The sequence below is a fragment of the Emys orbicularis genome, chromosome 4 (genome assembly GCF_028017835.1).
Source record: "Emys orbicularis isolate rEmyOrb1 chromosome 4, rEmyOrb1.hap1, whole genome shotgun sequence".
Taxonomy (NCBI): Eukaryota; Metazoa; Chordata; order Testudines; family Emydidae; genus Emys; species Emys orbicularis.
In genome coordinates this window covers 55,574,679-55,590,055 of record NC_088686.1, presented here as the reverse complement: position 1 = coordinate 55,590,055, position 15,377 = coordinate 55,574,679, and the positions used below count along the sequence as shown (strand labels likewise).

The window sequence follows — 15,377 nt, the reverse complement described above, 5'->3', positions numbered from 1 at the left end:
ATATCAAAAATATTTGCTGGAATTTCAGGTTGCAAAGACTTTTGTCTTTCCTGAGAGGTACTGATATCTAAGATTGCCTCTTGCAGGCCTCCACAGCAACTTTTATAGTTCCCTGAGTTTCTTGTAACAAACAGCACAATTGCAGATGGGTTTGTTACATGTCTGGCTTACTCATTCTTTGTCCCTCTTTCTTCTCACTCTCACAACAGCTACCAATTGCTCTTCGTTTCATTTCTTGTCTTAAACCTGTAATATTTAATTTCTTATCAAAACTTCCATCAAAACGTTTTACAACTTGCTTTTTCCTTGCTTCACTACTGACAGTTTCTTCAAATCCCCCATTCTCTCCCTCCGAATCTGCTGTGTCTGATACTTCCTCTATTCTTAGCTCTCCAGATTGTTCAGTTTCCTGTTGTTCTTCCTGTCTGAGTTTAGCTCTCAATCTGGTAAGTGGGGTGAAATTCTACCTCCACATTGTTGTTCTTCCCCAGGTTCCACCACAGCTACTGGAATATCTGGAATTATATTTACAACATATAGAGGTGGCAACTCCCCGGGACAGCAGGTTTGTAGAAATTTTGGTGGTGCCCAGAGCCCGCTCCCCCCAACTCCATCCCCCACCTGCCTAAGGCTCTGGGAGGGAGCATGGGGGCCGTAGGGGGGAATGTAGGAAGGGGCTGGGGGTGCAGGCTCTGGGAGGGTGTGGGGGCAGTGCGGCGCTTACCTGGGGCTCCTAGGCAGGGTGGGCTGGGGGGCCTCCGTGTGCTGCTACCCCCAGGCACTACCTCCACAGCTTCCTATTGGCCGCAGGGGTGCTTGGGGCGGGGCACAGACCCACGCTGCCCAGGGGCCGCAGGGAGGGGCCGTCAGCCACGGGGAGCGAGCAGGAAGGAAGCTGCTCAGCTCTGCTGAGCTGCCGGTGGTGAGTGGGGGCCCCAGGCTGTTTTAAATGGTCCGGGAGACACGGGGGGCACCCAGGGGCGGAAGGCGGGAGCCAGGCCCATGGTGCCTGGGAACCGGAATATTCCTGGTGCGCAAGCACCACGGGCCCATAGAACTCGCCGCCCATGGTAACTCTATCTCCATACAGTTATCCTCCTCATCTACTCACATCTGCTCATTTTCACCTTCAATATTGATTACCTGACAATACATATCCTCCAGAATGTCACAAGTTTGTTCTAATACCTGTGTTCTGTGAGCCAGCTCTGCTATTCTCACTTCTTGCCCAAATGAACGTCCCTGACCCATTGCTCTGTCTCTCCACATCAGAATTTCATAACCAGCTTTTTGTAACTGTTGCTTGCTGTAGCTTAGGTGTCTTGCCAAACTGTCCCTTTGATCCAGGAGTATGGAATTTACTTCTCTTGTCCTACTAAGTTGTTCTCTGAATGTGTCACTAGTCTCCTGCTCTCTGGACAAGGCTTGTCTTGTCTCTTACAGTTGCTTTCTTTTAAATCTTCTCCCCAGGATGTTACGTGCCAGATATACAGAATCCACGGCTATTCCTTTCACCTCTTGAACTCTTTTCTTTACTTTTTCCTTCTCAAAGAGGGAACACATTAAATTCCAAGGATATCTATGGGCCCAGAGGATGCCACTGCTTGGTTTTCTAACTAATCCTCCCACATGGGTTTTGATGTAGTTTCGCACAAAGGCCTCCAAGGACGTTTGTGGGTCTGTTTAAACACATGCCTGAACAGATAATTTATTCTGTTCCATACTTTCCTTAGAAAAATTATAGAAGGCATCTCTTCCTTGCTCCTGATAAATATCTTATAGGGATTTCTCTATTTGAGAAGAGCTTGTGGTGCTTACTTCTCCTGTAGCTGTTTTACAGCTGGAGTACACCGAGAGGAGGGGCGGTGACCAAGGTAACCCCACAAAGTTTTACTTGATCCTCCATCGGCGATGCAGTCCAGAGGAGTGTAAAATTCATGGAGCTTATTAACAGATTTGGGGAGTTTATGACTTGCAGATGAGGGTGGAATATCTGACTCACTCTGATAGGGTTTCTATCCATACGAGAGTGCTAGGATCCTTTTACACAACTGCGGTCTCACTATTTCTTTCCCCTGAGCTCAATTCTTACAACATCAGACAGGTAGACAAACAAAACAACATAAAATGCAAACAAGCATAAGTGAAAGCAGGAAGTCTCCATTTTAGTTCATTATGACTTTTGATCTATATATATTTTTTCTCAAACTTTTGTTTCTTATTGGTTTTGTGTGTTTTCTATGGCCCTGCTATTGGACACCAAATCTGTAGCCTTTTATTTTATTTAAGATTAATCATACTTCAGTGGGTTTGGTTCTGGCAGCTAGAGTCTTAAGTTCAACAGCGTTACCTCTGTTTGTTTTAGATTTCAAGTTCATAGGAACACATGAAAACCATAGGCAAATAACACATACAATTACAAGAGCATTTACCTTTTAGTAATTTTATTAAAGTTACCGACAAAGCTATAAATGTTACAGCATATACAGTTCCTAAAGATAAGTATAATGGACCAGTTATACCTACAGACATACTCACATCCTCCTAGATGGTGTTAGTCTGTTGGCCGTCTCATGGATTGACCATCAATACGCGAGTGGTTCCTGCTGGAGTTCCCCTAGAAAGCTCAATTTTCCTGTTCTGGGCAACCTTTTTTTATACTGTGATTTTTTCTATACCTACATTCTGTGCATGTACATGAAAGTGTCAACCCTCTTTTTCTTATTGGTTTGTGTCCCCTGGAAACACAAGGGATGCCGAATTCTATAGGCTGGGTAGGTTTTTATTAACATCGATGTACCACCTTTATTCTGAGGTTAGGGCATGTGTTAGAGACAATGTTTGTTATCACAGCATTTTATAATTTAATTTAATCTTTCCAGCTATACTTTTGCAATATTACCAGTTGGTACCTCTTTTCCATTATCTGTTGGGTTATTTCTTGGTCATTGACTTGCGCCATTATTTTTTGTCTCCAAGGCCCAAAATAGCTAAGCTAAGGTCTTGCAGGCTTCGGCCTATGGGTTTTTGCATTTCAGCTTCTCTTACTAATGTCTACCACATAGTTCCTTTAAATACTGATCAATCTTATACTTTCATAATCCTACAAATTAACTCTAATTAACATACAGTGAATATATGTAGTATAACCTATCATCACATGATAAATGGATACTAAACTAAAATCATTGGCTGCATGACTTATTTCCAGTCTGAATTTGTGTAATTTCAACTTCCAGCCACTGGAACATGTTATACCTGAAGAGCCCATTAGCAAATATTTGTTCCCCTCACAGGTACTTATAGACTGATCAAGTAATCCTTTATCCTTCTGTTTGTTAAGCTAAATAAATCAAACTCCCTGAGTTTATCACTAGAAGACATGTTTTCTAATCCTATGATAATTCTTGTGGCTCTTCTCTGAATCCTCTCCAATTTATCAACATCCTTACTGAACTGTGGGCACCAGAACTGGACACTGTATTCTAGCAGCGGTCTCACCAGTGCCAAATACAGAGGTAAAATAACCTCTCAATTCTTATTTGAGATCCCGCTATTTATGCATCCCAAGATTCCATTAGATCTTTTGGCTACAGCTTTGCACTGAGAAATCATATTCAGCTGATTATCCACCCATATCCCTAAATCTTTTTCAGAGTCGCTGCTTCCCAGGATAGAGTCCTCCATCTTGTAAGTATGGCCTGTGTTCTTTGTTCCTAGATGTATACGTTTACATTTAGTTGTATTAAAATGCATACTATTTGCTTGTGCCCAGCTTACCAAATGATCCAGATCGCTCTGTATCAGTGATCTGTCCTCTTCATGATTTATTACTCCCCCAGTGTTTGTGTCATCTATAAACTTTATCAGTGATAAGTTAGGGCAGCTGGCGCTGAACTGGCTTCTATCTGCCTTAAGACTGGGGTGTGCAAAAATGGTTTAAAACCACATTTTCCCTCGTCCTTTCCAGTTCTGTGCTAAGTCTGGAACAAAGGGACTACTAGTGTAAGTAAGAAGTGTGTGTGTGTGTGTGTGTTTGCAGGTTTGGGCTCTTACATGTGTCTCATTTGTTCATTGTTTTTCTCTCTCTTTCATTTTCCTGCTGTATTTCTTTCTAATCTTTTTCAGAATTTGCAATTGTTTATTTATATCCTTCCATTACCAGCTCTTCTCTGTGATCTATTTAACCTCTGGTTTACTTTTATTTTTCACTTCCCTTTCAGGGTTTTAATGTATTTATTTCATTTCAGTTTATTTCCCTCTTTCCGCCTCTCTTCCATTATAATAATTTATTAGGAATATTTTATTTTAATTATTCTTTTATTACTGTTGCCTCCCTTAGTTACGGTGCCTTTATGTTTTTTTATAGAACTGTGTTTACGGATTTCTTTTTCCCGTTAAAATATACCCTAGAAAGCTGGGCACATTTGAAGAGTAACTGCCACAGGGTGGCAGTTGGAAGGGTCTGAACACACTGCAGGCTGAACTAAAGCCCACCAGGGTGGGTGTGGAAGAAGACAGGAAAGATTAAGGGCTGAGGGTGTTTCTGTTTATGCTCCCACCCCAGCTCTGGACACCTAGTAATTCATTGAGGCCAATTCAGAGTCATCTGGGAGGGGAAGAGCCTGGTTGGTTTGGGGGTGGGGGCGGTGGGCTGCCCCTCTTGCCCGCTCCCTGCGGGCAGTGGGGCAGTCTGCCTCCTGTCTCCTTAGGGTGAGGCAGGCTCCTTGCTCCTGCTGAGACAGGTCCCTCATCCACATGGAGCCATGGACCCCTGCCCCGTGGTAATTATGTTCATCTGATTGGAGCCCCCATGGCCCAGCCCTGCAGCTGCCATTCCCCCTCTGCCCCCCAAGGGGTGCCAGGCCAGAGGTCGCTTTGCTTGGTGCTTGCGCAAGACTGGGTGTGGGGTGGGTACATGCCTCTGACGTCCCCAAAGTGGGGCATAATGTGTGACAGGGACCCAAAGTGAGGGGCAAGGGCAGGAGAGACAGGGCAACTAATTGTATAGGATGTGTGAGCATAGACTGCGTGTGTTCAGTTCTTAGGTGATCAATGGCAAATCTTTTCCCCCCAAGTTTATACTGTCAGAGATATTTGTATGACAACAAGACATTTGTTTCAAGTCATCTGCTCCCTGTTGCCCACATGAAACAGTGGCCTGTTTGTGATGTCACATTGGTTACTGTGGGCGTGTTAATGTTTTGATACACTTCTGTTAGATGATGTCAGCAAGTTGCATAAGGGGGAACAAAGACTTTTCTGTTAAGTTCCTGGTGTTATTCAGCTTGCTTGTTTTCTTGTGCTTCAGTGAATGCCTAGAAGAGTACATCTGGTCATTTAAAAGGCCACAGAAACACATATGCTTTAAAGGTAAGCCTTCTATTGCTGTGTTGTTCACAATCAAACAAAATATTTACCTTTCTGTGTCAAAGGCAGTTTAAATTAAGTTAATAAAGCAGTCCTTTCATGGACCCCATCTACTTGATGCTAATATGTTGCTGTATTCGTCTGTTACTAATTTAACCACAGAAACCTGGAAATCAGCAATGAAAAGGGCCTATTGTGGAATCTTGTCCATTAGCCACTGCCACGGCAAGATCATACCCTGTGGTGCATAACATTTTCTAGTTGTGCTTTAAATGTCTCAAGCAACAGAATGTCTCTTGGGACACTGTTGCCCAGCCTGAGTAATCTCACTGTCAAGAAGGTTTTCCTGGGAGCCTCCCTAAATTTTCTTTATTCATCCCATCATTTATTTACCTACAGTAGAACCTCAGATTTATGAACACCTCGGGAATGGAGGTTGTTCGTAACTCTGAAATGTTTGTAACTCTGAACAAAACGTTATGGTTGTTTTTTCAAAAGTTTACAACTGAATATTGTCTTAATACAGCTTTGAAACTTGACTATGCAGAAGAAAAATGCTGCTTTCCCTTTATTTTTTTTAGTAGTTGACGTTTAACATAGTAATGTACTGTATTTGCTTTTTTTGTTTGTTTGTTTGTGTCTCTGCTGCTGCCTGATTGTGTATTTCCGGTTCCAAATGAGGTGTGTGGCTGACTGGTCAGCTAGTAACTCTGGTGTTCATATCTCTAAGGTTCCTACTGTATTTTATTATTTATGATTTTTTGCACAGTGCCTATTGCCATGGCATCCTTTGCATCTTAATAGCATCTCAATTAGAAACAACCAATTTAAATCAGTAATATTGTAGTATCTACAATGATACTTCATTAAAGATCAGTGTAAATTCATGATGGCTAATTAGACTACCATTTTGCCACCCTAAGTTATTTCTCACTATCCTTGATGCTTAACCACTTCATATATTTATAGATGGGTATCACAATTTCTTTAATCTTTTGATAAACAAGCAGTTCTTTTAACTTTTCCTCAATAAACCCCAGCACCATAGCCATTTTTGTATTATTTGAACTGCTTCCAATCAACCTACATTTTTCTGGTGCTGAGGTGCCCAGGATTGAATGCAATGCAGAACAGAATGCAGTATTCCAGACATAGTCAATTTATTTTGTTCATTAACTGTTTTGACAGTATCCTGATCCTGTTGTTCTAGTTTCCTTAGGTGAAGCTTGGTCCAATCATCGATTTTTTGAGTAAGGTGACAATTGGGAATTCTGGTTAAAGGTACCCATTTTTTTTAAAATATATTTTGTGTTATAATTCATATATGACAAGTGATACTACTTTAAAATGATTATTTATATAGTGCCAGAGGTGTGTGCAATTACTATTTAGAGACAGTTACAAAATAGTACATCTCTGCCCCAAGGAACTTACTACCTGAAGGCCCAAGCCTTCATGTGTATAGTCCCAACCCAATGGGACTATGTACATGAATAAGGATTACTCATGAAATTGGGACTACTTGTGTAATTAAGGATAGGAAGGGCCGTCTTCTGGTTAGTGCACTGGACTGGGAAACAGGAGATTTGGGTTTATCTCCTGGCTCCACCCTTATTGATAAGAGCTTGGTCAAGACACTTAATTGCTCTATGCCTCAGTTTCCCCATCCGTCAAACTCAGATATGCCCTTTCTGTCACCTTTTATCTGTCCCCGGGACAGAGACTCTCTCTTACTCAGTGTTTTTACAGTTCCTACACAATGTGACTGTCATCTCATGGTAACCCGGTAGCTACTATATTACAAATAATAAATAGAGCTAGATGGAAAACCACATTTCCATTTCATAGGAAATATTCACTTTTTGACATTTGTTTTGTTCTGAATTGGAAAAAATATTGAAATTTCAAAATTTCTCAGAATATTTCCAAATTTTTTTAGTTTGGAACATTTCATTTAGATGAAGTTGAAACTTAATATAAAATATTAAATTTATATATATATATATTATATATTATAAATGTTATAATATAATATATGGAGATATACCCATCTCATAGAACTGGAAGGGACCCTGAAAGGTCATCGAGTCCAGCCCCCTGCCTTCACTAGCAGGACCAAGTACTGATTTTGCCCCAGATCCCTAAGTGGCCCCCTCAAGTATTGAACTCACAACCCTGGGTTTAGCAGGCCAATGCTCAAACCACAAATGAAATGGAACAAAAAGAGTAAAAAAACCAAACATTTTTACATTATCAAAACCAAACATTTCAACCACATTGAAATGAAACAAGAAAGTCAAAATAATTCATTTAAACATTTTCCTGTTGAAAATTCTGTCTAAGTCGACACATTCCAGTGAAACATTTTGATTTTGGCAAAACTCCATTTTCTGATGAAAAATTATTCTGTTGAAAATTCTTTGACCAGCTTTAATGAATAACAATATTAAGTTCCCGATAAAGACTACAAGAAAATGGAATTAAGGTTGAAAATACATAGCAGTAATTTAGGGTAAAATAAATTCCATTGTAATTGTCCCAAAAGCTGGCATTTTAAACTCAGGAAATTAAGAATTATTATTAAACTTCAATCCAAACATGTTAAGGTACAGCCATTAACAGTTAGGGAACACCGAAACACCTTAACTCTATCCTGTAGTGACACCATCCAAAAAGCATATGATTTGATTAAGGCATTTTAGTGCTTGTGGTCCCAAATTAGATTACGGTACATTGATTTTGAAAGATGCATTCAGATTTTTTCTTTTCTCCTCACAATGCCACTACAGAACAGAGTTAAGGTTGTCTGGATGCCCAAGCTGTGCATTTCCACATTTTAACATATTTGAATTAACATATAACATTAAAAGTAGTCCGAAGAAAACTTTTTTGGGGAGAAAAAACTTATATGAGGAATTCTTTATGTAACTTACAGGAACATAAAGGTGACAATCACCACCAAATAGCAACTGGAGTCCTCACAAGTATAGCAGGATGCACCAAGATGCATTTAGGGTTGTGTAATATTTTAGGATGTATAGTCTTAATGTTTTCCCAGGCTACTGGAAGAAAGAGCAAGACAAAAATAAAGGTCCCTGACAGCTCACAACATATGTCTCAGTTGAGGGAGGCGGGGGAAACAACTATTATGGTGGTTCTGGCCCCGACTTTATTGGGCTGTCAAAGAAATCACATACTCCCAGTGTTGGGCTCCCAGAGGAAGTGGCAGTGAAAGGGGCCAGCAGGTACTGAGATTGAGCAGAGTTGGTTCTAGTTGTGTACACACTGTATCTCCCAAGCCAGTCAACAAGCAGCAGGAGTTGACCTCATTCAGCATTGCCTGTTGGCGTCCTGAAAGGTTATGTGCACCCTCAGAGTGTCTGTGAATAAGACCTGGATTTCTTTATGCTGTTAACGTCATATGGTCTTCCTGCCTTACTAATTTTCATTATGTTCTTTATCTGGAGTCATATTTTCTTGTAGTTTAAAAGCCAGTATCCCACACTTGCTACTTAGCATAGCTCTATATAGATAAGTATCTGAATTCAAAACATTCTGGGCTGGGAGAGAGTGGTTCTAATATAACTTTTGTTTCACCCAAGGCTACACGTGTGACTTGAGAACTATATTGCATTAGATTGTTTTGTAAAATATAGGAGTTAGATTTGCTTTGCTGAAACAACTTTTTTTTTTTCCTGAATAGGAATTTTTCTTAGGAAGTAAAATATATATAAAATATCTTTTAACAGAACCTGCCCAAATTAACCCCTATTTTCTAACTATCTCACTAGGTTCAAGATGGCAGATTGCAGCTGTATTATGTGGGGAATATTTTGGCTCATCGTCCTGGTGTTTTTTGGCTGGCCCTTAAGCATTGCCTTGGGTGGCCTCTATGGATTCCTCTCCCCTCTCACTACTTTAATAGGACTGGATGACTTCAGTGAAGCACTGCTGAGGGGAGTAAATTTGGGGAGACAGTGTGCTAAGAATGTACAAAATGGCAAGCCCCTTTGCTGAGCAATAAAGACAGAATTGCAACTGACAAGCATTTTACTGTGTACTGCACTGGATTTCAGAGTTATTTCTGTACAAAAGTTGTTTGGTTCTTGGATAATGTATAAATGGCACTTGATAATCTCTGAAGGAAACTATAGCAATGCTGTTTGTCTTTTAAAACCATTCTTCCTGTTTCCTCAATGAGTAATGATGCCGTTTTTACTTATTTGTGCACACGAATTGAAATGAGAGAGAAGACAGAACTGAAACTCCAGACCTAAACCTCAAATTAATGTTAGGATTAACAGCCACAGTTCTCAAAACTTGGGTTCCAAACTGTGGGCACCCACATTTGAAAACATTGTCCCAGAGCTCAAATCAGTCCAATGGCCCTAATCAAGAGACGCCCACATTTGGAAAGATGGGAATCTGCGTTTGAACCCTGTTTGGGGGAATGTTTGGCTCCTGAATTTTATTTGGCCTCGTTATAAAATATGTGAAAGTTAGATTGGGCGTTCCTGTCAGATCACTGTTTCATTTTAGTATTTATCCATCCATGTATATATTTAAATTGATGCATAGCTTAATTGTTTATAGTAGCCATTAGCTTTCTTTCCACTTTACCATTTTGTTTAATGCTAATTTACTAGGCATATTTATGATGGTAACTTTGTTTGAGAGTTTGCTACACTGAAATATTAATTTCAAGTATATTCATAAATCAGTTGTCATAAATACAGACATTAAAGTTTCTTTTGCTTTGCCATTTTCTTATTTTATGATACACTACACTGTAAACTTGAAACATTATCTAACCAGTTGTCAAGAATCTTTCTAAAGACATGCTAAAATTTATGGAAACCGAGTGTTCTCAAAGTTTTCATTCTGCCTTTATATGGCCTATCTTTGCTGCATATCTCCTCTCATATTTTTGTTACAGTGAACATTTGTATGGAACATTATCTTTGAGTTTATAAGAGCTTATCTGTTCCTGCTGCAGCGGACATTAGTTGGATGTTACTGAATGGGTATTCATTACATGGCAGGGTGAAATTGGCTATATGCTTACCTGTGCATTTCCAGTAATCTCTTAGAGACACGGACCCGCCTCCCCCCCCCCCCCCCTCTGAAAGCCAATTGCCCAGTGGTTAAGGATATGGGAGACCCATGTTCTAGTGTCTTGTAGTGACTTGGACCTGGTTTTCCTACAGCCCTAACCTCTGGACTAGTGGCTATTCTGGGGTCTCTCTTTGGTTTTGACCAGAAGTTCCAACCTGGACTTGAGAAACATTCTCAATGAAATTTTAATTGAAACCGGTATGTTTCTGCAAAATTGCTGATTCAATGAATTAACATTTTCTGATGTCAAATTGTTTTGTCAAAAAATTCCTGGCCAGTTCTGCTTTGGACCATTACTCTGTTCTACAGTTTCTCCATCTGTAAAACGGGTATAAACAATATTCCTTCCTCTCACTGGGGTGTTCTGAAAAGCAATCTATTAATGTTTAGCACTCACACTATACTGATGAGTAGATCTGGGCAAAAAATTTTCAGACGAATAGTTTATTTGCTGAAAGATGCAGTTTTGGGTTGACTGAAATTATTTGTGAATTAGGGTTAAATTTGTAAAATAGTTTCAAAAATACTTTCTCACCTCCAAAAATAAAATAAAATATATGCAAACGCCCCCCACAAAAAATTAAATAAAAATTTTGTTTTGCATCAAACAAAATGTTTAATTTGACCTGAAAAGATTTTTTTTAATTTTTCCATTCAGCCACCATGTCATTATAGACTGTATCATAATTAGAGCTGGGCCATTTTTTTCTGTCGAATAGTAAATGATTTGGCTAATTTGTGGCCAATTTATGGAATAGTTTCATCCAATTTTTTTGTGTGGGGGACTGAGGACCCCTTTACAAAATGGGGCTGCTGGCGGTGCCCGTATATAACTTACAGCTGGGATAGGGGAGATCAGGGATTCAATGCCCCCCTATGCTTGACGCAAAGAAGGGATTATGAATTTGCATCTCCTATATTGCAGGTGAGCTAACCCCTGGCCTACGGGATATTCTGGGGGCAAGTCTCAGTATCTCCTGTTAAAGCTGTATAAAAATTGGTCCTTTGAGCAGGGATCTCCCACATTTCAGGAGAATGCCCAGGAGAACATCTGTCACCAGCACCACCACCCTTCTCCTCCTGGTGTTTTGTGAATCTAGCTCTTTAAAAATACCTGCAAACAAAAGGTCTGGGTGCACTGAAATGTTTTGTTTGACTTCAAATGAACTCATTCCATTTGCCAAAATGTTTTGGAATTTTCAAATTTTGTTTTTAATTTTAATTTTTTGAAACTGCCAGTGAACCAAAAATTCAATGATTTGCCCACCTCTAATCCTAATGTACACATACAAGGGGGTCTATCTAAGTTTACTAATTAGAGCTGGTCAGGAAGCTTTTTGTCTGAATTATTTTCCTACCCAACCTCCCCGCCCCCCTTTTCACAAAATCTAATTTTTCGATGGGAAAGTCAAAATGACGTCTCCTTGGCTGTGTCCTCCTGGAAGGCGCTTGTCCGTTGCACTTTCTGTTTACAGGCAGAAAGTGCAATGGACAAGTCCCTTCCAGGGAGGCAGTAGAGGCTGAGTGCCCCTAACTACCTTTTGAAATATCAGTTCCAGGGTCATTTTTTCGGAAAGAAATAAGCAACTGAACACATGAGTGTAATGAAATTTGCCTCCCAATCATAACTATGTCTGTTTCTGATCTAGGTACAGCAATAGCAGTAACTAGTAAAATGGACTCTGAAGTGTATCAGAGAGATTTGTACATTGCAAAGTGAATATATGATTGATACAATCAAAGCTGTTTTGTCCTGGGGATTTTGAAGCACTGATTATTTCCCTCTTCACTTCTACTTCCATTACATGCTTTCTCTGTATTATTGTCTCTACCATTGGGCACTACTAATGTCAAGGCTATGTCTGTGACATTGCCACAAACCTTCCTGGAACTCAGCCAGGCTCAGAGTTAAAGTGCTGAAGGAGCTTTGCAAAGGATCTAGAATGGTTCCCTGTGGTTCTTTTCCTCTCTATCAGCCTTAGGTACAAATTAGAGGATGTTTACAACTCTAAACTGAAATGAAGCTGCCAAAATCATCATAGAGTTCAATGGGACTGCTCCTGTGAGTAAAGATACATCATGCATGTTTGCCAGATTGACTTTTAGTTATTCTTCCCTTTCTTTTCCTTTACTTTCTTCTTTCCTATTCTACTTTTTCTTTCTCAATTTATTTTCCTTGTCTTTTTTCTTTTACATTTCTGGATGTTTTTTGTTTTTGTTTTTTGTTATTTAACACTCACCTTTCCTTATTGTTATTTATATCCTCCTATTACTCTTTCCTGTAAGATTTGGTTGTCCTTTGGCTGGCTTCTTTCCTTTGGTGTTTCACTTATTTATTTGCTTTTCCCCCCTCTATTCTCTTCCATCATCTCCCTTTCCCCCATTATCATCACCTCCTTTAGTTTACTGAAATTCCCTTTGTAGTTATAAAACTGTACGTATGACTTCACACCAGCATAAGTGACAGAGGGGAAGTTGCTTGTGCCTCCCCTATTCAGGGTCTATGGGGGTCAGTGCAACTCCTCCATGCAAGCTAGGGCAGTCCTAACTACTGTACCAGTTGCAATAGTCCCTATGTGTTATTGTAGGGGTGCAGAATTACCACAGTGCAGGTCTGCCTCACTACACCCCAATCCACCTCCTCCTTCCTCTGGCTCACATCTCCTGCACTTCCACTCCCAGATCGTTCCTGTGAGGCTGTGGTGGAGGTGGCATAGAGCCAGCTCTGTGCCAAGGGCAGGGGTGTTCTGCACTGGGGGGTATTACTCAGGGAGTCTTATATCTTCCCTAAGCAGTGCAAAGGGGCCTTAGTGCAAGATAGAGTCTGGCCCAGAGAGTCTAAGTGGCTTACCCAAGGGCACATAGGATATCTGTTTCTGAGCTAGGTATAGCACCCAGGACTCCTGACTCCCAGTTCCATACCTTAACCAGAGGGCCATTCTTCTTTGGGTAGCATCAGCTATCCAATAGAATTCCCTCTTACAAGAAGCATGCCATGTTGTGTTAGTGGCAGAGGTTATGCATTAGCTTGTTGGATCTGTATGCCCACGCTATAATCCTGCAGCCTGAACTGATCCCAATTTGGCCGAATGAGGGGTTGATGCTGAGTGATGTGGAGCACTTCTGGATGATGAACCCTTCTGTCTCTGCTGCATAACACAACTTGGTGATGTTCTTGAATGACAGTGTGTCAGAATAGGAATAACACTGGAATCTCCCACCACGCATGCAGAATTCTGCCACTAGACCACTTGTGTTTTTGTAATAACCCTAATTTTTTCCCCATATATTGGCTTTCGGAGTAAGATATACATTGGTATGGCTGGATCCTGAATTTATTAATATTATATATGTTTATTTAAATAAATGTACTGTACAAGGCAAAGGCAATATATAAAAATGACTATTAAAAAACCAATAACCACACAGAGAGCTTTATTAAAGATTCTATTCCAAGACAAGTCCACATATATAGCATTTAGCTTTTCTTTCTTCATCTCTCCTGCTTTAAACAACTAGGGATATTATCATGAAAACAAGAGCTTTTTTCCTTGAGAGTTCATCTGCTCCTGCTGCCTAGTCCCCTCATTAAGTCATAAGGCTGTTTGTGACGTCACGTTAGTTGCTTTGGAAGTAGTGATGTTTTTACACCCCTTTGTAGGATCATGCTCAGTCAAGTTGCATAAGGGAAAACAAGGGATTTTGCAAGGTCCTTGTGATATTCGACTTGCTTGTGTGTTTATGCGTCAGTGAATTCCTGGATCAGAGTGACTTTTCATTAAGAGGCTGCAGAAATCTCTCTGTCTTAAGGTAAGCCTTTTACTGATCTATTTTCCTGCTGTTACAGTATATAGTCAAACAAAGTATTTAACTTTTAAAGTAGAGCCCTACTCCTGCAAGTTGATCCCCATGGGCAAACATACCTATGTAGAGACCCCCTGAAACCAGCAAGACCCTACAGATACCAAAGCCTACACACACAGATCATTTTGGAGAATCTGGCCCGCCCTTTCTCACCACAGCTATTTGATATCCCATTCTCATATTCTTTGGGGAGGAAGGATGGTCTAGTGGGAAGGGTATTGGACTTGGCCTCAGATTCGGGAGATCGGCTAGGTTTCTATTCCTAGCTTAGACAACAGCTTCCTGTGCAACCTCACATAAATCAACTTAAGCTGTCCTATTCTTCAGTGCCTCATCTGTAAAATGGGGCTAGAACGTCCCTAACTCACAGGAACTTGGGGAGGATAAAATCCATTGAATAATTAATTGGGAGATGCTTGCATGTGTTCTAGCCTTGCTTTAAAGGTCTCGAGTGGTAGAGACTTCTTCCATTTCCTTTGGGAGACAGTTTCCCAGTCTGATTGATTTTTGTAGACATCTTTAACTTTCACCCTGTTGTTTATTTGATCTATTTATTGAATTTTACCCAGTGCTTGTTGTTATGGTATTACTGCACCTGATCAACAAAACAGTCTCTCAGTCAGAGACAACCAAGTAACCCAAAGGAGTTAGATGCCCATTGCCTACTGAATTTCAGTGGATATCGATGCCTAAATCCCTTAGCATCCTTTGAAAATGCCAACCTAAAGTAATACACTTATAAGATCTATAATGATACATAATTAAAGGCCAGAGTAAATTCATTTGTTAATTACAGTAAATAACTACATAGTGTATATCACTCTAAATAAATGTTTCTCAGTTGTTAATGTTTAACCCTTTTAGTTACTTATAGTTAGTTATCTCTCCCCCTCTCTCTTAAACTTCTGATAGCAAAGCGCTTTTAGGGCCTGATCCAAATCTCATTGAAGCTAATGAGTGTTTTCACTGATTTCAATGGGATTTGGATCAATCCCTTAGTCTTTCTTACAAGCACACTAATAATTTTT

At 40.2% G+C, this 15,377-nt stretch overlaps 1 long non-coding RNA gene across 1 annotated transcript; it reads left to right on the top strand.

Moving 5' to 3' along the window:
- The first annotated feature begins 427 nt into the window (after positions 1–427).
- LOC135878416 (uncharacterized) lies at positions 428–10,132 on the top strand. Its single transcript, XR_010561392.1, has 5 exons — positions 428–565; positions 3,657–3,690; positions 5,312–5,373; positions 6,581–6,651; positions 9,162–10,132. It is a non-coding gene; the product is annotated as an uncharacterized LOC135878416 (long non-coding RNA).
- The last annotated feature ends 5,245 nt before the right edge of the window (positions 10,133–15,377 follow it).